Here is a 23,908-nt window from a genome sequence, read left to right on the forward strand (position 1 = left end):
ATCATCAAGAGAGAGTTTCATAACCCTGAATTGACAAAAGCCTAACTAGAAGCAAATATAAATAGACCAGACTTTTTTAGAGGTTTTATCATATTATTCCTGGTAAGTGCATGATTTCCACTGGACTTTTTGAAATATTAAAAATAGCTCTGGCTCTACCGTTGTCCCTTTAGTATATTCCTGAGTATGTACAGTCTCTGAGCTGGAACAACTTGGCTAGGTGATCTCTAAAGTCCCTTCTCCAAAAGTGGTTTAAATTTATGACATCCTTATGCTGTTAGCGGGCTAAAATGGGCTGGAGGCTAGAGGTCCAACCAAAAAAGGCATGTGGGGGCTAGCTGTGCTTCTATGTGTAGTACAATCAACCTTCATCCATTTTGTTACAATGATTCAAAATTGCTGATATTTTCGCATGGGTTGAATGGAAGTTATCTTCGCTAAGTTTATGAACAGGTTTGCAAACCACAATGGCATTTGCCAAGTCTCCCAGTATCTTGTCAGGGTAATATTAGGGCAGGCACAGAGTTTTCAGGCACTTAATTTCCCCAACCCCACTTACATACCCCACAAAAATGATATCCTCATAATGAAAAATTTTGACTATCTTAAACATCTTAAGTTCCCTGGAATTATATAGCATTACATAAAACCACGTATTAATTGAGCAAATAGTTCTCGAGGCAAGAACCGTGCTAGGCATAGCTGGGAGGGCTACAGAAGTATATAAGATGTAGCTTAATTGCATTTCTACAAAAACATTTTTTAGCAGGAAAACCTTTTCAAATAGCGTGCATTATAGAGGCTTTGTTCCCATTCTCACTCCTGGGGAGACACAGAGAGAGATGAGTAGAAAAGAGAGAATGAAAGAGAAAACTGGGAGAACTAGAAGCTGCTGCCAAAGAAGCAGATCCAACTGATGAGTTAGGACACCTGGCTTCTGCTTCTTGAGGTGGGGTCGGCTTTGACCACAGCTGTAGGGCATCATTAGTTAGTAGAGGTATAAACAGAAATGCTAAATGCAGACCAGAAATTCTTCAGTAAGTCTATTCAACAACTACTTATTGCCTATCTACCATATGTCAAGCACCATGTGGAGATAAAATGCCAAATAAGTCCAGTCTTTGTCTTCAAGAATCCTGAAGCCAAAGGAGAAGTCACATAGGGAAATAGACATGCCTGGATGAAGTGTGCCACAGGGGTACCAAGCAGCACGGAGAAGAGAATGGTTTTTACTGTCATGGGTTATTGAGGCCACTTTACAAAGGAAGTGACCTTGAGGCCGGCCTTGAAGTAAGTTTCAGTCTAAGGGCCAATGACTAAGGGCATTTCAGGCACAGAGAGCCACATGGACAAAGCTGTGAACATTCATAGACATAGGTGGCCGGACCTGAAGGGAGGGTAAATGAGGGTGAAAAATTAAAGATTGGATAGGATTAGTCCAGACTAGTGTTCCCCAGATGAGGAAGAATCTAGTATTGTTGTAGGCATCACTTTACTTAAAATATTTCAGGGTATTTCCTCCAGGACTCCAGTAGGGCATGACTCTCAGTTGACTATCCAAGACTATGAGTAGACAGACATTCAGCAATCATGAAAACTATAATTTATTTAGCTGTTTGTTTGTTTTTGTTTTTAGGTTTTTTTTAATGCTAGTTTTGTCATTGTATTTTATTTTAATTTTTAAATGTTAATTCCAGTATAGTCAACATACAGTTGTACATATTAGTTTCAGGTGTACAATATAGTAATTCAACAGTTCCATATATTACTCAGTGCTCATCACAAGTGCCATTCCTTAATCCCCATCACCTATTTCCCCATTCCTTTACCCCCCCCCTTCCCTCTGGTAACCATCAGTTTGTTCTCTATAGTTAAGGGTCTGTTTCTTGGTTTGTCTCTCTCTCTCTTTTCCCTTTGCTCATCTGTTTTGTTTCTTAAATTCCACATATGAGTGAAATCATATGGTATTTGTCTTTCTCTGACTGACTTATTTTGCTTAGCATAATATTCTCTAGCTTCATCCATGTCATGACAAATGGCAAAATTTCATTATTTTTTATGGCTGAATATTTTTCCATTGTATATATATACACCACCTCTTTTTTATCCATTCATCTATCAATGGACACTTGGGCTGCTTCCATAATTTGGGAATTGGCTATTGTAAACCATGCTGCCATAAACATAGGGGTGTGTGTATCCCTTTGAATTAGTGTTTTTGTATTCTTTGGTTAAATACACAGTAGTGTGATTACTGGATCGTAGGGTGGTTCTATTTTTAACTTTTTTGAGGAAACTCCATACTGTTTTCCACAGAGGCCGTACCAGTTTGCATTTCCGCCAACAGTGCACGAGGGTTCCTTTTTCTCTACATCCTTGCCAACACTTGTTGCTTCTTGTTTTTTTTATTTTAGCCATTCTGACAAGTGTGAGGTAATATCTCATTGTAGTTTTGATTTGCATTTCCCTGATGATGGGTGATGTTGAGCTTTTCATGTGTCTGTTGGCCATCTGTATGTCTTCTTTGGAAAAATGTCTGTTCATGTCTTCTGCCCATTTTTTAATTGGCTTATTGGTTTTTGGGTGTTGAGTTGAATCCGTTCTTTATATATTTTGGATACTAACCCTTTATTGGATATACCATTTGCAAATATCTTCTCTCATTCAGTAGGTTACCTTTTAGTTTTTTGGTTGTTTACTTTGCTGTGCACAGAAGCTTGCAATTTTGATGTAATCCCAACAGTTTATTTTTGCTTTTATTTCCCTTGCCTCAGGAGACATATCTAGAAAAATGTTGCTACAGCCGATGTCAGAGACATTATTGCCTGTGCTCTCTCCTAGGATTTTTATGGTTTCACATCTCACATTTAGGTCTTTAAACTATTTTGAGTTTATTTTTGCGTAAGTGTAAGAAAGTGGTCCAGTTTCATTCTTTTGCATGTAGCTGACCGCTTTTCCCAATACCATTTGCTGAAGAGACTGTCTTTTTCCCATTGGATATTCTTTTCTGCTTTGTTGAAAATTAATTGACCATATAATTATGAGTTTATTTCTGGGTTTTCTATTCTGTTCTATTGGTCTATGTGCCTATTTTTGTGCTAGTACCATACTGTTTTGATTACTACAGCTTCATAATAGAACTTGAAGTCTAGAACTGTGATACCTACATCTTTCCTTTTCTCTTTCAAAATTACATTGGTTATTCAGGTTATTCTGTGGTTCCATATAAATTTCAGGATTATTTGTTCTAGTTCTGTGAAAAATACTGTTGGTGTTTTGATAGGGATGCATTAAATCTGTAGATTGCTTTGTGTAGTACAGACATTTTAACAATATTTGTTCTTCCAATCCATGAGCATGGAATGTCTTTCCATTTCTTTGTGTTGTCCTCAATTTCTTTCATCAATGTTTTATACTTTTCAGAATATAGATCTTTCACCTCTTTGGTTGTAGGTTGATTGCTAGGTATCTTATTATTTTTGGTACAATTGTAAATGGAATTGTTTTCTTCATTTCTCTTTCTGCTGCTTCATTATTAGTGTATAGAAACCCAACAGATTTCTGCACATTGATTTTGTATCCTGCAAGAAAACCATATTTTAGATCTTGACAAGTAACAGGTAAGAATTTCTATTTAGAAGCATTTTTTCTTTGCCTTTTAAAAAATAATCTTAGAATTCTTATTAATCATCCATTTTTATGTAATACGGGACATAAAAGTATTTTTGAATATTGAACATGCTTCAAAACTGTCACAGGAAATGTCACATTATAGAAACAATTTATGCCATCAAAAACATTATTTACTTATGTGTTAATAAATAACTATATGTTGCTCTCTTAAAACTTATCATTGGGCTTGTTAAGAATATGGGAAGAACAAGATTACTGTTTACAATAAAATATATGAATAACTCAATAAAATGTTAATATCTTATGGATAACTATTAAATTAAATTAAAAGGTATATTTTGAGCTATGTATGAGTTAAAAAAAGAGGGGACCAAATCGTGGTATGTGTTGTATGAGCATGTGTGTGTGTGTGTTTGTATGTCTGTGTAAGAAAGGGAGGAAATGGGACAAAGACACATTGCAAAGAGACATTGCAAAGTAAGTTTCTTGAGGCTATTTTGCGAAAGCAAATGCCAATTAAAAAACTATAGCAAGAAAGATACAAAGAGGGAAGACTTCATGAGTTCTATAAATTAGGAAAGGAGAGAAAATGTTAGTTTAAGAAAAGCAATGCAAGAAAACATACATAAAGCATGCACAATAGTGTGCGTCTGCAATACATATGGTATACAAAATATGCATTGCTGAATTTGTATGCTGTGCAATAAATATTTATTAAGCATTTGCTGTATACCAGGCACATACATGGTATTTCTTCCTTTCTTGGCATTTTTACTATATCTCTCTGCACTTGACAGAAGAAAAGTGGTAGAATTTTCTACAATGATTTTAACTTTTTCCCACTGTGTTGTAATTGCCAGGGCTATTTTTTATATTTTTAAATATATCAAATCAGAGCCAGGGTGTAAATATGAGTGAGTTTTCCCCAGACCTCCAGTGGCTATTTTGTGAATGAGTGGCAACATCTTTTTGGTCTCAATCCAGTGCACTCTTTCAGAGTTTAATTCTGAAGCAGACCACTTTATTTATTTATTCACTTACTCATTTATTTTCTATCGGCCCTCAGGTGTAGTGAATTGACTTGGTAACACTTCTCAGTTCATGGCTCCTCATCACTGTCGATTTATTCAAGAACCTTTTAAATTGTTCATTGTTTTTTTCCTGTCCCACAGGTCCCTGTCCCACACTGTTTTCCCTTTTATCCCCTCTCCCTGTCCCACACTGCTTCTGTGGTTTTTTTTTAATTTAATTTAATTTTATTATGTTATGTTAGTCACCATATAATACATCATTAGTTTTTGATGTAGTGATCCACAATTCATTGTTTTCATATAACAGCCAGTGATCCATGCAGTACATGCTTCTGTGTTTTTAATGTGTGTCCTTTCAACTCACTGTCCATACATTTATTACATAGAGTGGTCTTGTTGGAGGACTGGCCAGAATAGTGACACACACTGAGCTGAAGTTATTTTGACCTTGTTTTGCTGGCAAATCAGGAAGTGAGCAAAGCAGCAATGCAGAAGGCATCCACTAGAGGAAGGAAATGTGGGTTCTCAGTGGCTCCCCAATGTCTGCCTTGTTCTCATCACAGAGACTCCTCTGTGAAGTCTGGTGGTCTCAGCATCCCCGAAAGAGTAAGGAATTCTCCAGCTCACAGGAGGTCAGAACTGTGGGCTCACTGCCTTTAGTCCCTTTTTGGCCTGGACAGTCACTATCAAGCTTAGCGATAACATTGTTTTAGACACTCTCAGCCATCTGTAGATTCCACCATTGCCTGTAAGGGAGCTGGGGTAGGGCTGGTCAAGGCAGGGGAGAGGGGGTGCAGTTTCACCTTGAAGTGAAAAGTTTCTGTTTGGTAATTGGAATACTCCTCTTTCCCGATGTCTTTCTAGATTTTTATCACGCCATCCCCCTTTGAAGGAGAGGGAATGAGCTTTTGTGGATTAATAGTTAATGAACCTCAAAGTTTGGCAGAAGGCATGTGATCACCCATGATCTGTATGACACAAACCTTTGGCCTCCTGGCCTTCCTGGGTGTCTGTGACAGGTGTCCGCTGAGATCCTTTGCAGAGAAGTTCTACAGGACCATTGCAACGTTGGCACTTCTGTGTGTGTGGTACTCCTCTTCTGCATGTAACAGACAGCTTGAACACCTCCTGAGTAAGACACAGAAGCAGAATGGGGCTGTGGGCTGGGAAAGCATCATGTTTAAGCTCTGACTTTGTGTTGAGTCACCTTTCAGTCTGAGTTTTCAGCTCTGTCAGCAACCCAGGAGTCACTGGGCACAGCCACTTTGATTCTTGGAAACTGAGCTGTGGGTGTGGCTGCTGTCGGAGCTGGTGTTAGAGTGTGACTGGATGGGGTGCAGTCTCAGCTGTGCTTGTGGTGACAAGGAGATTGCCATGCCTGCCCCCTTCCTATCCTGACTGGGTCCTATTCACTGAGCTTGCCAACAAAATATCCCACCTTGTGGCCTTCTGAAGGGGGCAAGGGAAGGGGGAGAGGCCCCGGGAGGAGATGCTGTGAGGGTTTGCATCAGCCTCGTCATGTGTGGTGCAACACCTACTGCAGGCTCGGGCTTCGCACTCACGAAGCCACACAGCCCACACTCAGACTCCATAGGCCCCCATGAGGATAAGCACATGGGGGACTTGGACTGGTAGGAACTCCTTGGAATTCGCTCTACAATTTCCTGTTGTTGTTCGGAGTCATGTGACCTTGGGAGGGGTCCAGCTCAGCCCTCTAGGGGTACCTTAGACTGGCCTACAGAGGCGACTACCATCATGAGAACCTGGTGGCCGTCTACAGCCTGCTACATGCAAGATCCTCTCTGGGCCACAGCCTCACGTCAGACCACAGTGAACCCCTTCCTGTCCTGAAACAAAAGAACAGTTAGGGGTGATCATTTTTTCATTTTATGCACATGAGAGCACTTTTCATAAGTGATGTGGCCTAAAGATGCCTTTATTTTTAAGTCAATTTTGGGGAATTCCACATACCAAATCCACTGACCTAAATGAACATTACCAGATCCCACTTCCTCTACAGGCTGTGGGACCTTGGGCAAGTTATCGAAGCCTCAGTTTCCTCATTTGTAAAAGGTAAATAAAAATAGTCAATCCACCTCAGAGGGTTGTTGTGAGGGTTAAGTAAGATCTTCCAAGTAACACCCCTATCACAGGACCTGACACATCTACTGCTCAATAAATGTTAACTCCCACTATGATATTTACTTAGAGCTCTTCCACACTTTACAAGAGATAACACACTTGCCATGTGACTTCACTGTCAGAGAGGTTATTACCATTACCCGCCATCTTGTGAACGCACTGTGCAGAGAGATGTTGGGATCAACAGGGCCACAAGGAAAATCAATCAACCAGAACTCAGCAAGCCACTGGCACCCAGGTGTGTTGGCTCCCACCAGCCGTTGAAACCCTGTAACTGAGTAGCGGTAGTGGATGGAACACTTCTAAAAGTGGGGTAGAGTGATGTCGAGTGACTGAAAAAAAAACAAGGAACCCATCAATGGCAAGCGATTACAAAATACTGTTTAACTTACTGTGAGAATATCTGCAAATGGGAGAGGATGAAACATGGGCAGACCACCAAAACAACCTAAACCAGTCTATTCAGAAGGGCAGAGGGAGGCTATGGAGGAGAGCAGCTTGTTTCGGGAAGGTCTCCTGCTGAGGACTCACTCCCTGCTCTCTAGGGCCTCCTCCTGGGACACCGAGGGGCTCCCAGAGCCACCCTGACAGACACCTGGCTGTGCTTCAAGTGTGGACCCTTGTAAGCACATCTTCTCTGAAGCTCAGCAACCTTCTCCAGGAGATCGGCCCCTCTTGCATGGGCCCATTTCTACCGCCTCTCCGGAGAGGTGTCCGCCGCACAGCTTCTTAGGTTGGCAGGCCAGCAGGATTTGGGGCTGCCTCTGGGGTGTCCTGCCACCACACATCCTGGCTCCTGTGCCATTTATGTAGCACTAAGTTGGAGAAGAATGAGGGAGTTGGGGGTAGAGGAAGCAAAAGTAGCTCCCATTTCCATGGCATTTGCAGTTTGTAAAGATTTCCTAACTCTGCAGGTATGTGACCCTCCCAACAACACTCAGAGGAGGGGAGGGGGCGTCCTTCTCACTTAGCAGAAGAAGACACTGAGCTCAAGTGAAATGACTTGCTCCGTGGAAGGTCTGGATTCACAGCGCTGTTGTGCCACTCATTTTGTGGAACCGCAGGCAAGTCATTTGGCTTCTTTGGTGTCAGCTTCCTTCTCTTTAAAATGTGGGGGCTGGATTAGCTGACCTTAAACAGTCTTTTCACTCTGACATTCTCCAACTCACCTAATTCAGTATATAGGCTCTTCTCAGCTTGCAAATCATTTTCAGTGAACATTTATTCCACAAAAGCATCCATTCTAGGCAAGGACTCCCATCTCTGAAGGAAGCATATGAAGTCCCCTCTTCTCCTTGCTGCTGGGGACACTTAGGCACCCACTTACAAACACTGGCAGCTCCTGAGACTCCCCTTTTAGCCATTTATGCTAGCAGAGGGCACGAGGAACTCAGAACTTCTGTCACTGTGGTGGCCTATGCAGAGGACAGGATCTCCAGGCCTCCTTGGCAGAGACAGCATTCCATTTTAGAACGCAGAATGGCTTCTTCTGCTGGAAGATTTTAAAGGCTGCTTGAGGTCTGTAATGCTAAGGTACTATAGTTAGTCACCTTGTGAGTTTAATAGGCTCCTGTGGAATAGCCTGGAAGCCTCCCTCTCCTGTTCATAGGTTTCTCTGAAATAAGCCTATTAAGTTTCAACACGTGTGGTTCAGGAACACAACCTATCCATAGGCCGTGGACTGACTGGTACTTAACCATCATTCTTAACCTTTCAGGACTGTGTCTCCTATAGTCTCTGGTCCAGAGCCCTGCATATAGACACCATCAGTAAATTATCTCAGGTGACTCCTGTATCTCTTAAATACCATTTTGTTCATTGCTAAGTGCCTGTGTTCCCCCAAAGCCTTCATAGACTAAGCAGTGTGTCAACATCAGATGATAAATCCAGAGTGGGAGAAAAGGGACTTAAGCCACGTGGTGGGTAATGTCCTAGCGTTATGATATTGACGCCATGCCTCTCCCCAAATCGCCAGCCTGGCTCCACTGTTAGACATAACACTGGGCTGGGAGGGGTGCAGGAGATTCTTGGCCAACTCAGCATTTCTTATCTAGTACTGACCTCACCTACCATAGAACAGGGCTAGGAAGTGTGTGGGTCTTGAAAGTTCAGAGTGTCCTGGGCTCAGCATGGCTGTTCTTAGTTTTAAAAATTTCTATAGAGCTATCCACCCGCCAGAATTAATAAGCTCTGCTCGCCAATACAAGAAATTCAACTATATATTTTGGTAACTCTGTTTTTGCTTTCTTAGAATGTACAGCATAATAGGAGAAACAGCCATTTATAAATAACCCTGACATGAGGCAGACAGATAAGTGCTAGACCAGATACACTGGATATACAAACCCAGTGCCTTGAGAGACTATTTCAGAGGATCTTAAAAGGGTTTTTGAGGGGCACGAGATTAGAACCAGACCTTAAAGAATAACAGATCTTCAGCAGAGGTTCTGAGATAAGGTAAGGGATGCTGGAGAGGGAAAGGAGAGCAGATGGAAGGTGCAGCGTGCGCCAGCCAGGGGCAGGGAAGAGTGTGGGGAGCCGCAGGTGCATGTGGGTGTGGTGAGGAGAAAGCTGGAAAGGGAGCCTGTAGCATCACTGTGGAGGACTTGCAAAGCCAGGCTTAGGAGCTAAAGGAGGCGGTGGCATGTTGTGCCAGGTTTGTGTTTCAGAGACCACTGCATCAGAATGGAGGATGGACTCATACAGGGGGATGGAAGGTGAGTACCAGTAGGAAGCTGAGTGAGGGCCTAGGCAGAATGACCGGGCATCTAAACTTAGGTGGGGCAGAGATGACGGAAGGGAAGGAGAGGATGCAAGAGACATTGTGAAGTGCTTATCAAAAGTTTTTATAGTCCTGGGGCGCCTGGGTGGCTCAGTCGTTAAGCATCTGCCTTCAGCTCAGGTCAGGATCGCCGGGTCCTGGGATCGAGCCCCGCATCAGTCTCCCTGCTCCGCAGGGCGCCTACTTCTCCCTCTCCTACTCTCCCTGCTTATGTTTCCTCTCTCGCTGTGTCTCTCTCTGTCAAATAAATAAATAAAATCTTTAAAAAAAAAAGTTTTTATAGTCCAGACACATGCCTCTTTAGGGCTGATTTTATGAGAGGCCCCTATTCTTCTGGGGTCTCCTTCATGAGATATTCCTCTGCTCAGAAAATTACGGTGGTTCCCCTATTGTCCATTGGATCAAATCCAGGCTTCCCATTCTGACCTTCAAAGTTGTCCAGTAACTGGATCCTTCATGATTTCCTCTCCACTTCATCTGCAAATGCTAACATTGTAAACACTGTAGTTCTGTTTGGGTCAAGACAGTCTGCTCATAGTCTCTGGCCCTGCTTGAATCCCTGACTCTCAAGGACTCTCTCCTCTCAGCTGAGGCCACCTGACACCCCACATCTACACCCCTATATATATATATATATACAGGTTAAAAAGCTAAGTTCGGCCCAGCCTCCTTGGTATAATATTGCCATGAGGTAGGATTGAGTTCCAAGTCCTGGCTGTATTCAGTGTGTCCCTTTCTGCTGGGGCTCTCTGGGCCTCACACTGTTCTTCCCTGAGTATGATAGAAGGGATTCTTATAGCTTGTCCAGGACCACAGGAGGGAGAGACAGAGGAGGAGCAAAGTGGGTGAGGCTCAGACACACATTTCTCCCTGTTCCACAATTCATTCAGGACTGCTCAGTTTGAGGAGTTCTATATGTGAGCTGATAGGGCATTGTATTTGAAGAATTTCACACTACAGAGGGCTGTAAACACATTGACCTAGACTTGGCCAGCCTCTCCTTGGTGTAAAAATGGAGTACAGGATCAAAAAGACTTGCTCCTTCTATTTGCTTCCTGGTCAGGTGCCTACAGGGGCACAGGCAGGGGCTTAAGTGTGAGGGAGTTGGAACCAGGGCCTTGGAATTTATACTCAGTCTGTTTCTGGGTACAGCAGTTGTTCAGTACAACTTATTTTGAGAGACTCTATAATCCTTGAGTCAGAAGGTGGTGACTTTGTGAATCTATATTGGGCAGGAGGTAGTAAAGCTATGGGGGATAGCCATGATGGGGTGTGGCATGTGGTGGTATTAGAGGTGGGGGGTGGAATGGAAGGCTTGGACAGCCTTCCTTCAGGGGGCCTGGGGTAGGAAAACAGACTGCACCACTGCCATCAGGTGCCCACTCTCCCCTAGCAAAGGCCCTATGAGGTACTCCTTTTCAGAAGTCAAACTCGACTTTCCCAAAACACCTGCTCCTGACAGTGTCTGTTTCAAGGCTTATTTTTAGCCAGTTTTAACTGCACCCAACCCTGTTCCACCCTCTGCAAAGTTCTAAAGAAGCGATGGATTAACAATGGGACCAGGCATCAGGCCCCAGAGTTTGTCTTATCAAGGGGAAACACCTAGAACTTCCATAATCCCTCCTCTCCCACATCGCCACAAGGAAAGGGTGCCTTTTCCTTGCTTGGCCAAAAGGAAGTGTGGCTACTTATATAGAGGGGTGGTGGTAGCTTGCAGATTTCCCTGTCCATGCTGACTGCCAGTGGCAGAGCTGCCCCAACTTGACTGCACCTAGAAGGCAAGCCCTGCTTTACCTCACTTCCCCTCATTGTGCTCTGCTCTCTTCCTAGCTGTAGGCACACACCATGTTCATTCATTCAGTGGGAGCTGGGCACGGGCCAACCAGGCAGACTTCCAAAGTGCCAATCCATAAGGGTTGCATTACCAGGCTGTAAAACATCACTGAGTATAATGAAATGAAAGAAAATATGTTTACCAGAACATCTTGCAAGGAGAGCACTAAATTTATTTCATTCATTTACCAAATAAATGTTTAGTTGTTCCTATCCCATTCATTCGATCAATAGATATTTATTTAGCACCTTAAATTGAGTACCAGACACTGGTCTAAGCACTGAGATACAGTAATGAGCATAACAAGTTTTCACCATGGTAGAATTTATATCCTAAAAGGGAGACAGACATACACAAGGATCTTAGGTCAAGTTCCTCACAAGCAGACACTGAAATGATTTGGGCTTAGTGATCTGTTAATGAATAAAACAGCTCCCCCCCAAACACCTTGTAATATAAAACAACTCTCAAGCTTCTAAATTTGCACTAGCTAGAAGCAAGCTGTGAATGCAATATAGTCCCAAGCTATATATATATAATGAAATGAAAGAAAATTTCAACTCAGCAATGCTCACTTCAGATAAGGCTATGGAGGAAAGTGGACATGGACCAGTCTTCCAAAGCTGTAGTCAGACACCAGAGAGAACAATGGACAAGGAAATTCCTCCAGAGATCAGGATTAAGGTCTAGTCAAGGAATTCACACTCACACAGGAGCAAACAGTCTTTACTGTGTCTACCCAGCAAGATACTATCATTGCTGTGGACAAGTGACTGCCCTGTAGCTCCCATTCTTCCCTCTTCTGAAATGGAATTTTATTTTGGCTTTCGTGTTCCTGCCTCCACATTGTATTTTGAGTGGTGGTTAGAGGAGAGAAGATACTTGTTTTTGAGATATAGGTCTCTGTACCACAAGGAGATACATTTAGACTTGCTAGAGATTACTGTATATCACCCTGAGATCCTGGTCTTTGAGCTGGATATAGTGACTGGGTGGGATTTTGGGTGTGTGTGTGTGCACGCATGCTAAGTGTGTAAGTATGGAAAGAAAGATGTGCACTAATATTTGATGACCAGTCTACCTCCTTGGTAGGCTGGTAACATTAGACCTAGATGACTAGCTGTCCATCCAATATTCATATAGTATGGGATTGATGTTGGGGTAGACTACATTTCCCAGAATCCCTTACATCCATAAAACTAGCTATCACCAATGGACTATGAGTAGAAATTATGTGTATCACTTCCAGGCTGGGACTTTGAAGAAGGTAATGAGAAATATCCACATTTTCTTCTCCTGTCTGCCATCTGAATGTTGAGAACTCTGAGTTTCTAAGGAATAGTGGAGCCACAAGATGGCTCCTAAAGACCACATAAAGGAATGTTGAACCCCACCCATATGAAACATGTACACTGGACATTACATGATCAAGAAATAAATATAAATCATGTTAAACCACAATTTGGAGGGTTATACAAACTAGATTACCATAATGCTAGAAACAGCTTCATGTAAGGTTTCATGACACTGAATCAGGCATTCATTAAGCCCTTAACTGATGTTCCTGACATCATGGTAGGCAGAGACAAAAATGCATATCTAGATAAATACCTATTTCAGTGAGAACCAAATTGTTGCCCCCTCCACAATAAAAGGATTTAACGTAGTCAGCCTTCCAGGCAAGTGCTAGGTTGGTACCTCTGGGCCATGGTACCATACTGAGGGTCCAAGTGTAGTCACTGCTTCTGGGAAGTTGGATACTCAGCAGTGATGGTGGCTAGGTCAGCCTCCATGAAGGAAAATGCATGTCATAGCCTATCTATAATTGTAACCCTGCCACATTGATGATGTTCATAGCCTCATTGATTAAATATGGGCGTGACTGGGAAAGAGGCTGACTGACATTCATAGGGCAAGATATCTTGTATACTGTTTGAGAGCCTTCTGCATTGTGGACACCTTTGGGAAAACATTCTCATGGAACAAATATATTTTCACATCCTGGACCCATTATGATTAATCCATTCATATGCCTCCTTCCCAAAAATGCTTTGTCACAAATCCCTCACTTACCCCTTCCAAGTCCCTGACTATTTTCCCAAACCATTAGTCATTGTCCATGAACTGGCTTAGATCTAGATCTCAGGCCATTTCTCATTTCAGACAAAGTACCACTTAAAGCTCTGCACAATGGAAGGATTTCTCTCCTCTACAGTCCTTCAGAGCCACCCATTAAATAGAACTATAACACTACAGGAGTCCACTTACTGCTCATGCCAGCATATTGTGCAGATTCCTCTGTAAACCATGTTCTTTTAGGCTAGGACCAAAGGTGGGAGATGCTGCAGTTGAAATGTGCTCCCTGAGTTCATAGGAGATGATGGGATCCTGAAGTAGGAGAGGCAATGTAGCAGCACTGAGCCATCAGAGGCAGGATGGGCATGGTTACCATAAAGGGCATCAAGGCCAGAGTATAATTAGCAAGTTTGACCCACAGAAATCCTTGTAAATGTTAAGCTAATAATGCATCCCTAGGAGCAACATGGAGGAGCAACTCAATACATTCCTTCTTGACCTGTGTAACCAAAGGAACTCTAGGTCTGAAAAATGTAAGCCTGACTTGAATCACCAACAGTAGAAAATCTAGATCAGGATCAACTCAAAGACCCAGAGCCCACTGAATGAAAGAAAGGCTGAAAACCCTTGAGAAAGTACCCAGAGATATTGCCACCAGTATGTACTACAAATCTTTCTAGCCTTCACCAAGTGGGCCTTCTATAGCCATTTCCCAGGTAACTGTGTGCTATGGAGAAAAGAAATACCCAGACATTTTCAGAGATTATTGAATACTGGCTCTGAGCTAAACCCTGAGGACTCAGAATACCACTCTAACACATAAGCCAGGGTGGAGTCTTTTGGGGAGTGTGTCAAGTCATAGGTTATCAGGGTTGGTGGCTTTAACTCAGGCTTCCTGCCTGACCAAGATGGTAAGAAAGAAACACATGGAATTTGGGGCTTTGTCCATATCACAGTAGTCCCAGTAGATCACAAACACATCCCAACCCACGCCCCCATATTCCTGAGTATATACTGGGAATAAAGATAAAAACTAAAAAATCTTCATGTTTCCTCCTGACCTGTACAGTGAAGGCTATCATGGTAGGAAGAAAGTGGAATCCTTGGAGCTACCCTAGTGAAATGGCAAACCAAAGCACCCAGGTTATGGTGGAATCACAGAGATTAAAACTAACAAAGCCTTGAAAGAAGCAAGGAGGTCAATCCTCATTATACTCCCATTTACTTTACTTGTTTGTGTAGAAGACAGAACTTGAAGTATGATAGTGGACTCTCATGAAGCAAATCAGGTGGAGGCTACATTTTGTTCCAAACATAATCTTTTTAGCATAGTAAGTTAATACATGCCCTGGCACTTAGTATGCAACTGTTCATCTGGAAAATGATTTTATTTCTACAACAATAAGAAAACATCACAATCAAGTAACTTTCATGTGGAAAAGACAGTTTTCTCCATCTTGCTACAGAATTACATCAGTTCTCCAGAGTCATGTCACTTTTTTACTCTAAAAGGCATGCATTTCTCAATATGGTGGCGAAGAGAAATGTCTTTGAGCCCTCTTCAGGGACAAAGTTAAGGGGTGAATGAGTGGGGTTCTATGTGATAAATATACTCCAACATTCCTATCTCCCTAAATTTTTTGATTCCTCCCTCTACATTTAACCAAAGAATTTCTGTTGTTGCTGATGAGAAATCTACCGTTGTTCTTTTGTAGTTAATCTATCTCTTCCATAAATTCTGGGATTTTTCATTATTTTTATGTTTTATAGTTTATCTATAATGTGGAGTTTGGAAATTTATCATAGTTAACACTTGAGCTTTATAAAGCTGGACACATTTCTTCCTTCAGTTCTACAAATATCTACCATTCTGTCTTCAATTATTGTGTCTTTATCATTTTCTTCAGTCTCTCCTGAAACTCTTTTATTAGACCATATTGGTCCACCTCCCTGTCTTTTAATTTCCTTTTTAGATCTTCTATTTTTTAATTCACTGTGCTGAAATTCTAAGAAATTTCATCAGTTCTATTTCCCAATTCAGTAATTCTCTCTTCATTTCTGTCCAATCTTTAATTTGGATGATTTTTTTAATTTTAATGCTCTATTTTTTATTTTTAAGATATACACTTGATTTTTTTTCATATTTACATGTTCCTGCTTTGTAAATCCTCTTTTTCTTTTGTGGATGCTACTCCATCCTTTATTCCTTTGAGGATTTTAAACATGCATTTTTTTTAAAGATTTTATTTATTTATTTGACAGAGAGAGAGAGACAGCGAGAGCAGGAACACAAGCAGGGGGAGTGGGAGAGGGAGAAACAGGCTTCCCGCAGAGCAGGGAGCCCGATGTGGGGCTCGATCCCAGGACCCTGGGATCATGACCTGAGCCGAAGGCAGATGCTTAATGACTGAGCCACCCAAGCAACCCTAAACATGCATTTTTGAAGTCTTTTTCAAATTACTCTATTATTTCTCTTTTCTCAGATGTGTTTCTTTTGATTTATTGGATATGATGACTGTATCATGTTCCTGCCTTTCCTCAAATGCTTTATTAAGAATTGTGAGCTTGTCTTCCATAACATTTTTAACAGCTTTATTGCAATATAACTTATCTACCATACAATTCACCTATTTAAAGTGTATAATTCAATTGCTTTTAGAATATTTAAGGTTGTATGTCCATCACCACAATTAATTTTTCATTACCCATTCCATGACATTTTGTCCCATATGCACTCCTGAACTATGGAGCAATTTTGCAATTTCGATGCACAGCACCAAAGCAGATCTTTTGTTTGAGGCTTGGCTCAAGACTCGGGCTCTGAGAAAACAGAGTCATACTAAGTCCTGCACTCATCATAGAGGTTTACGCCTGGGTGTTATGCAGGTGACTCTTCTTCCTTAGCCACTGGTATACCTCGTTTTTGCATGCAGTTCCAGGAGGGATGGTAGAGTTATTCTAATTTCCTTTTTAAGGTATCAGCTTGCTCAGGAATTCTGATTCAGACCCATTGCCAGTAATGGAGCTACCAATAAGAACACTGGCCTTTATCCTTGCTTGGGCATCAAAACTCTGGTTTTGATGATGTTTATGTATTTCCTCCTTCATGGATCATGAGGTTCCAGGCTTTGCCTGTGACTGCAGGTTCTTTCCATATATTTTCTTCTCCTCTCTTAGGGTGACAACTTTATTTTTGGTCCATGAAGACTTCTCTTTCTAGTGCTTTATGTATGGATGGATTTTTAAATGTTCTATTTATCATATGTGATGTGGAATGAAAGTGTGAGGTTCAGCCTATGCTCAATCCACCCCATTGCCATAGAACTGGTAAATGCTTTTCCAAACAACCTTCTGGCAGCCTTCTCAGATGCTCAGGGTGTTTATCCTGTCCTCAGCTCCCCAGGATGCTCCCAGTGGTGCATCCCATGCTTTGTGCTACCATCTCTATGGAATAGGCTTTCTGGAAGCAGAAAGGTTTTTGCAGTTTTGATGCAAGACCCCCTATGGAACTCAAGGACTAATCTTGTCTTTCCAATATACTTGCAGGCCAGAACTATTCCTGTCCTTTAACCCACTCATTAGCATAAGAAAGTGTGCAGGGACAGATAAAGGGCTGGTATCCAAGATCTATAAAAAAACTTCTCAAACTCAACACCCAGAAAACAAATAATCAAGTCAAAAAATGGACAGAAGATATGAAAAGACACTTCTCTGAAGAAGACATACAAATGGCTAACAGACACATGAAAAAATGTTCATCATCATTAGCCATCAGGGAAATTCAAATCAAAACCACATTGAGATACCACCTTACACCAGTTAGAATGGCAAAAATGGACAGGGAAAGAAACAACAAATGTTGGAGAGGTTGTGGAGAAAGGGGAACCCTCTTACACTGTTGGTGGGAATGCAAGTTGGTACAGCCACTTTGGAAAACAGTGTGGAGGTTCCTCAAAAATTTAAAAATAGAGCTACCCTATGACCCAGCAATTGCACTCCTGGGTATTTACCCCAAAGACACAGATGTAGTGAAAAGAAGGGCCATATGCACCCCAATGTTCATAGCAGCAATGTCCACAATAGCCAAACTGTGGAAAGAGCTGAGATGCCCTTCAACAGATGAATGGATAAAGAGGATGTAGTCCATATATACAATGGAATATTACTCAGCCATCAGAAAGGATGAATACCCAACTTTTACATCAACATGTATGTGACTGGAGGAGATTACGCTAAGTGAAATAAGTCAAGCAGAGAAAGTCAATTATCATATGGTTCACTTATTTGTGGAACATAAGGAATAGCATGGAGGACATTAAGAGAAGGAAGGGAAAAATGAAGTGGGGGGGAATCAGAGGGAGAGATGAACCATGAGAGACTATGGACTCTGAGAAGCAAACAGGGTTTTAGAGGGGAGGGGGGAGGGGGGATTTGTTAGCCCGGTGATGGGTATTAAGGAGGGCACGTACTGCATGGAGCACTGGGTGTTATACGAAAACAATGGATCATGGATCACTACATCAAAAACTAATGATGTATTGTATGGTGACTAACATAACATAATAAAATTAAAAAAAAAAAAGAAAGTGTGCAGGGGAGATGGGTGGGATCTCATGGCGGGCTGCTATCTACCTGCATCTACAAATCTCCCTCTCTGATCTGTGAAGATGGAAGGAACAGAAACTCATTAAAGTCATACCTGTAGTGGAACAGAGCACCAGACTAGAGAGGAGACACATGATTTTAACTGATTCTACCACTAACTAGCTCTGAGGCTGGTGGAAATCACTTTGTTGTTTTAACTTCTATGGGAATAATTGTAACAGCAGTTTATTATGGCAAATTGCTTTCTTTTTTCATTCATGGAGCATGTATTTCAGAGACAGCCTGGCCCATTCTAGTCCCAACTCTGCCGCTAACTCTAACTCACCTGATGACTTAGGGCAGCTCACACAAGATGGAAACTCCATGAGTACAGATTTCAACTAAAAGAAAACTTAGAAGTTGCTACCAGAGCTATCTGAAGATAGGCTGGGTTGTCTTGGGAAATGGCATAATAATAGTTAATATTTATATTTAGTAATCATTTGATACTAGGTATTATTTGCTTTACTTTTCATAGCAAGCCTATGAGTTAGATACTATCACACCATTTCATAGATGAGAAACAAGAACTCAAAAAGTTGCATAAGCAGAAAACTGGGCTCTGACCCCAGATCTGTGAAACCAGGCTGACTACTCCTAAACACTCTGCTGTTTTGCCAGTGGAAGTGCTCAGAAGAAACTGGATGACTGCTGTCAGGCAGGGGAGAGATCACAGCTGCAATTAGGAGGCTAAGCTGGGTGACTGCTCAACACTGAGAACTCTTCATTCTCCAGGGCTCCGTTTCCTGGAAAGTAGGGCTTGAATTTAATTGCTAGAAGCTCCTTTCTGTTTTAAAAATCCTGTGATGCGGGCGCCTGGGTGCCTCAGTTGGTTAAGCATCTGCCTTCAGCTCAGGTCATGATCCCAGGGTCCTGGGATGGAATCCCGCATCGGGCTCCCTGCTCTGTGGGGAGCCTGCTTCTCCATCTCCTCCCCACTCGTGCTCTCTCTCTCACTATCTCTGTCTCTCTCTCTCAAATAAATAAAATCTAAAAAAAAAAAATTTTTTTTTAAATCCTGTGATGCATGTGCCAGAGACAGAGGGTGACAGAAAGAAATGTCATATATACTCTGTTATGTCCCAGGGTTTAGTTGGGAATACAAGTCATTTGTGCATGAACCCAGTTGCCCATGACCCAGTGCTCTGCTGGGTGGGCAGGAAAAGTCAGCAGGGTAGACAAAAAGTGTTGGAAGGAATGAGCAGGGGGCTTAGAATTGCAGGGTCTAAGTGGGTGCCAGGAAAAGGAAACAGAAAGGGTGCATGTTTGAAAAGCCAGACGTGTTTCTCTTTGAAAGCTTAGCTGCCACTGGAGCAGCTCCATCCATGCCCTGACAGCAACCAGCCCTGGCAGTCAGAGGGTGCCTTTCACTCTGTCTAACCAGCCAAAGTGCCCTGGCCATCCGGAACTCAACACCTTCTCTCCTGGTCTCCCGCCTGAGCCTGACAGAGGAGGCTGAGAGAAAGGCCACCATCACTTTGGCTACCTCCCACTCCCAGAAAGCCCTTTGGGTTAAGGGCTGCTATAAATATTAAGATAGGGGCCCTGCCCTGCCAGGTGTGTGTGTGTGTGTGTGTGTGTGTGTGAGAGAGAGAGAGAGAGAGAGAGAGAGAACAACTTTTTATTTTCCTCAAATCTTGAGACTACTTTAGGGATGGAGAGGAAGAAAAACAAGTTAGTGGCAGTGATGTCCTTGATTAACTGGGGAGGGGAAAATAATTTCTTTCTATACTTTAAATTCCTTTCCTACTAAAAAGTTGAACAAAACTAGGAGGTTGTTATGGTTTGTTGGTAGGGGTGGATGGGAGAGTGGACTTGTCCTGGAAAGAGGGACATAGGGGCATGATAGAAGCAACCAACTTGGATATTTCCTAGGCAGAATCTCTAAAGCCACTGCTTGGGAAGGGGGTACTCTTTGGATAAACCATTGTATAATCACATAGTATCTGTTGGAGCATGGTCACACTTTCACACCAAATGGAATTTCCAAGAGTGCTATCTTACCATAGGCACAAGCAGTACAAGGAAAGGAGGGAAATGCCCTTTTGGAAACTAGTTTGTAGATAAAGCAAGGCAATGAAAGACAATATGGAATCCAGGGAAATTAAAGAGAACAACTTTGGTTCAACGTGGCAGATGTTTTCTGGCATCTTCTGCCTGCCCAACACTGTCTAAATGCTGTGAGGCACAGGGTCTTGGAAGTAAGATCTATCCAGGCAGATAAGACTAACATACAAGGAACTATGGGAATCTCTATAAATGCTGAACAGAAATGTCAGGATTTTTTGACCTACACTACTATAGTATACTTGTTCTAGAAGTGAAGTATTGCTACTAACCTTAATGTTCCAGGCTTGATCTAAATGCTATATAGTTTTGCCTAAAGTGAGAACAGCTAGAGTTTAAGTAAGAATCATTGGTTCCATCTGGATTTCCCAAGAAGCGGAGTCTGAGGCAGAGACTGATGTGCTAACACTTTATTAAGGTGTGCAGTTCCAGGAACAAGAGTGGGAAACAAGCGGAGAGAGTCAGGAGGGCTCGTGGATCCAATAGGAAGATGTATTACCGAGCTGGGCACTGCTAAGTGGGACCGGTTGTTCAGTCTAAGGTACTATACCTGGGAGAAGCGCTAAGAACCAGGTCTCGGAACTACCAGGGTGGTGGGGGTAGGGGTGGAGGAAGGGCTTCTGTCCCCTTGTGGTCAGAGGTTTGCCCTTTATTGCACAGATTACTCAGTAGTTCTGGGTTGTTCATTTGTTGGGATAGGTGCTGAGCAGAGTTCTACCACTGTCAGTAAGGGGAGCCTGGAAGGGGAGGAAGATCCACACCCGCAGGCAGCTGGAACAAGAGGCAGGTGAGGCCAAGAGGATCTGAAGTGATGCATAAAAGGGGTCTAAAATACCCATTACCCCCCTACTGCATAACAATCACTGTCTTCCCACAAATTTCCTCTCTGGGTCCCCAGGTCCTGGCACTGAGTGAGGTACAGAGCAGGCCCAGGTTATATTTGTGTTAACTAAATGAATGGAATGAATTTTGTTGAAATAAATTAATAAATGGTTGCACAGACCTGAAACCTCCTCATTATCTCTGGCTTCCTTCTCCTACTACCATCCCCCCCCCCCATACCTAGTCCCCACAGTTGAGGCTCTATGTTTTCTCATTTCATCCCTGGTTCAAAAGGGAGCCTCATGGATGACCACAGCCTCCCAGCCTCCAGGGTCTTCCCTCTGCAGCCCCTTGACAAGCTTCTGCCTCTAGTCAACCTCAGGTACCGCGCTGATCACCCCACTCCCCAGATGCCCAAAGAAATGCAGTAGCTCCTTAGTGCCTACCAAGTGAAAGTTATACTCTCAAGCAGTCTCCACAGGTGCACTTGCCACATCTTCTCCTCCCGGTTCCTTGTGGTTCCTGGAACATACCATCTTACTCATCTTTCACAGCCAATTTCAAATGGCATTTATTTTTTTTAAAGATTTTATTTATTTATTTATTTGACAGAGAGAGAAAGAACACAAGCAGGGGGAGTGGGAGAGGGAGAAGCAGGCTTCCCGCTGAGCAGGAACCCTGACGCGAGGCTCGATCCCAGGACCCCGGGGGATCATGACCTGAGCCGAAGGCAGACGCTTAACGACTGAGTCACCCAGGCGCCCCTCAAATGGCATTTAACTCTAGGAAGCTTTTCCTGCTGTTTCCCTCTCCCTGGGTCCTCGCCTTGCCCTGAGGGCCCGCACTGCCACTTTCCTCTCACCATACTCAGCTTCTCCCTTGGAATATGGCATTGTTCTCCTCTCCTGCCGGGTCTGAGCACCTGGGGGCTCTCCTACTGGTATGTTCCCAAGCTGCCCAAACAGCGCCTGCCCACAGCCCTGACCTGACATAGAGCAAGAGCTCCCCACACTCACTGCACTGAGGGGGTGCAAGAGCTCACAGGTGCGGGTCGTGCCCCCTCACTCACTCCAATGCTTGGCCTCATCCAGAGGCACAGCTGGCCGACCATCCACTGTCTCAGAGTCTGCAGCCCCGACCCTGGGGTGGGTGCCTCCTGCTAACCTTATTCCATTTAAGGGTGGCACTCAGAGCCCAAATAAAGACAGATTTTCCCAGGCATGAGTACTGCGGAAATGAAGAGAGGCAGCTCCCAGCAGTCACCCCAAGGGAACACCAAATTTAGCCTGACGGTTGAAGATAAATATATTTTAAATTTTTTAATTACAAAAATAACATGATAACATTAAAATAGTTTAGAAATGAGAATTAAAGCATTCCCACAGATCCACCATACTGGCACAACCACTTTCGTTTTGGTTTGTTTCTTTCAAATCTTTGTTCTTTGAAGTACCCACTTTATACATTGGAATCAGGGTGTGGGTACAGTTTTGTATCTTGCCTTTTTCCATAAAGCTATATGAGAAGCACTTAAGAGAAGCCTGCTGTAGACAAAGAGAAGAGTGTTTGAATCTCACTTCTACCACCTACTAGCTGTGCAGGTTACTGAATCTGTTTCCTTATCTCTAAGGGGGGCGTCCAATGACCTCATAGGATTGTTACAAGGATGAAATGATAATTCATGAAATCTCTTAGCACAGGGCCTAGAAAATAACACTTAACAATTCCAAATTCGTTTCATAATTATTACCAAAATATGTGGGTTTTTTTTTTTTTAATTTGACTTTTCTCCAGCTAATGACACCCTACACAGGTTTTGACGTTGGTTTCCAAATGTACAATTTTGGCTTAAATATTTGTAAGCTTAAACCTCTCCAAGTAATCCCAGGAAGGCGTGCAACAACTTTCCACCCTGCTCTGCATGTCCGCTGCCCTTGTTTGAAAGGTAGCTGCTGTCTGAGGGAATTTAGCTAGGCCAGCCTGCAGAGCCCAGGGCAAGAGCTCTCCTGAATGGGTTCATGCCTGGCTCTCAGTTTCTCTCAGAGGAAACCCTTGTCAGCAAGTAAATGCACCCCATCCCATAGTGCCTTGAGTCAGAGTAATGGAAAATCAGCTAGGTTAAAGGGACAGAGGGGACTTAAGCCTCGTTTCCTGGCCATGACTTCCCAGGGCTGCGTTAGCCTTCCGTGTGGTTGAAGAAGGTGCCAACTTGGGGTGATTTCAGAGCAGTATCAGATCCCCTGCCAAAAATCATCTTCCCACCCACCACCATGCTTGATGAGGTGCCTGGAAGTCTCACTATTGGTCATTCCTTTAGATTTATGACTTTGAAGGCATCTTGTATATGTTACCATCAATAAATGTCTTTAGCAGCACCTCACATTAATTCTGAAAATGGGTACCCACCTTGTACTCTGTCCAAGACTCTGTCCTGATGCATTGCCTAATAACCCAGCCACTAGCATGAAGCTGTGCTTTGCCCATGTCAACCTCCTCCTCTGAGTCTGGAGGCCCAGCTCCAAAAAAACCCAGATCAGGAGCTGTTTCCCTGCTGCCAGCTGAGAGATGTTCCCAGTGATGCCTGCGTGCCTGGCGTCTTGCACAACTTCTGTGGCCTGGCTTCCCTGCCACTGTACTCTCCCTCCTTCCTCACTGCCCCCCTCTCTGTGCACTTGATGTCTCACTGTTTTTACTCCTCTGATGCCAACGCTCCTCTGGACCACACCCCACTGGCTCTTTCCCAGCCCCCTTGGATGCAATCTCTGCCCACCAGCCTGGACTCTAGGGAATGGGCCCGATTTAGAAGGCCCCAAGCATGTTACAAGAATCAATCCTGGTGGAAATAATAGTTGCAACATCAAAAAAGGCTTTATAGAA

The sequence above is a fragment of the Mirounga leonina genome, unplaced genomic scaffold (assembly GCF_011800145.1).
Source record: "Mirounga leonina isolate KUSES-001 unplaced genomic scaffold, KU_Mleo_1.0 Mir_493, whole genome shotgun sequence".
NCBI lineage: Eukaryota > Metazoa > Chordata > Mammalia > Carnivora > Phocidae > Mirounga > Mirounga leonina.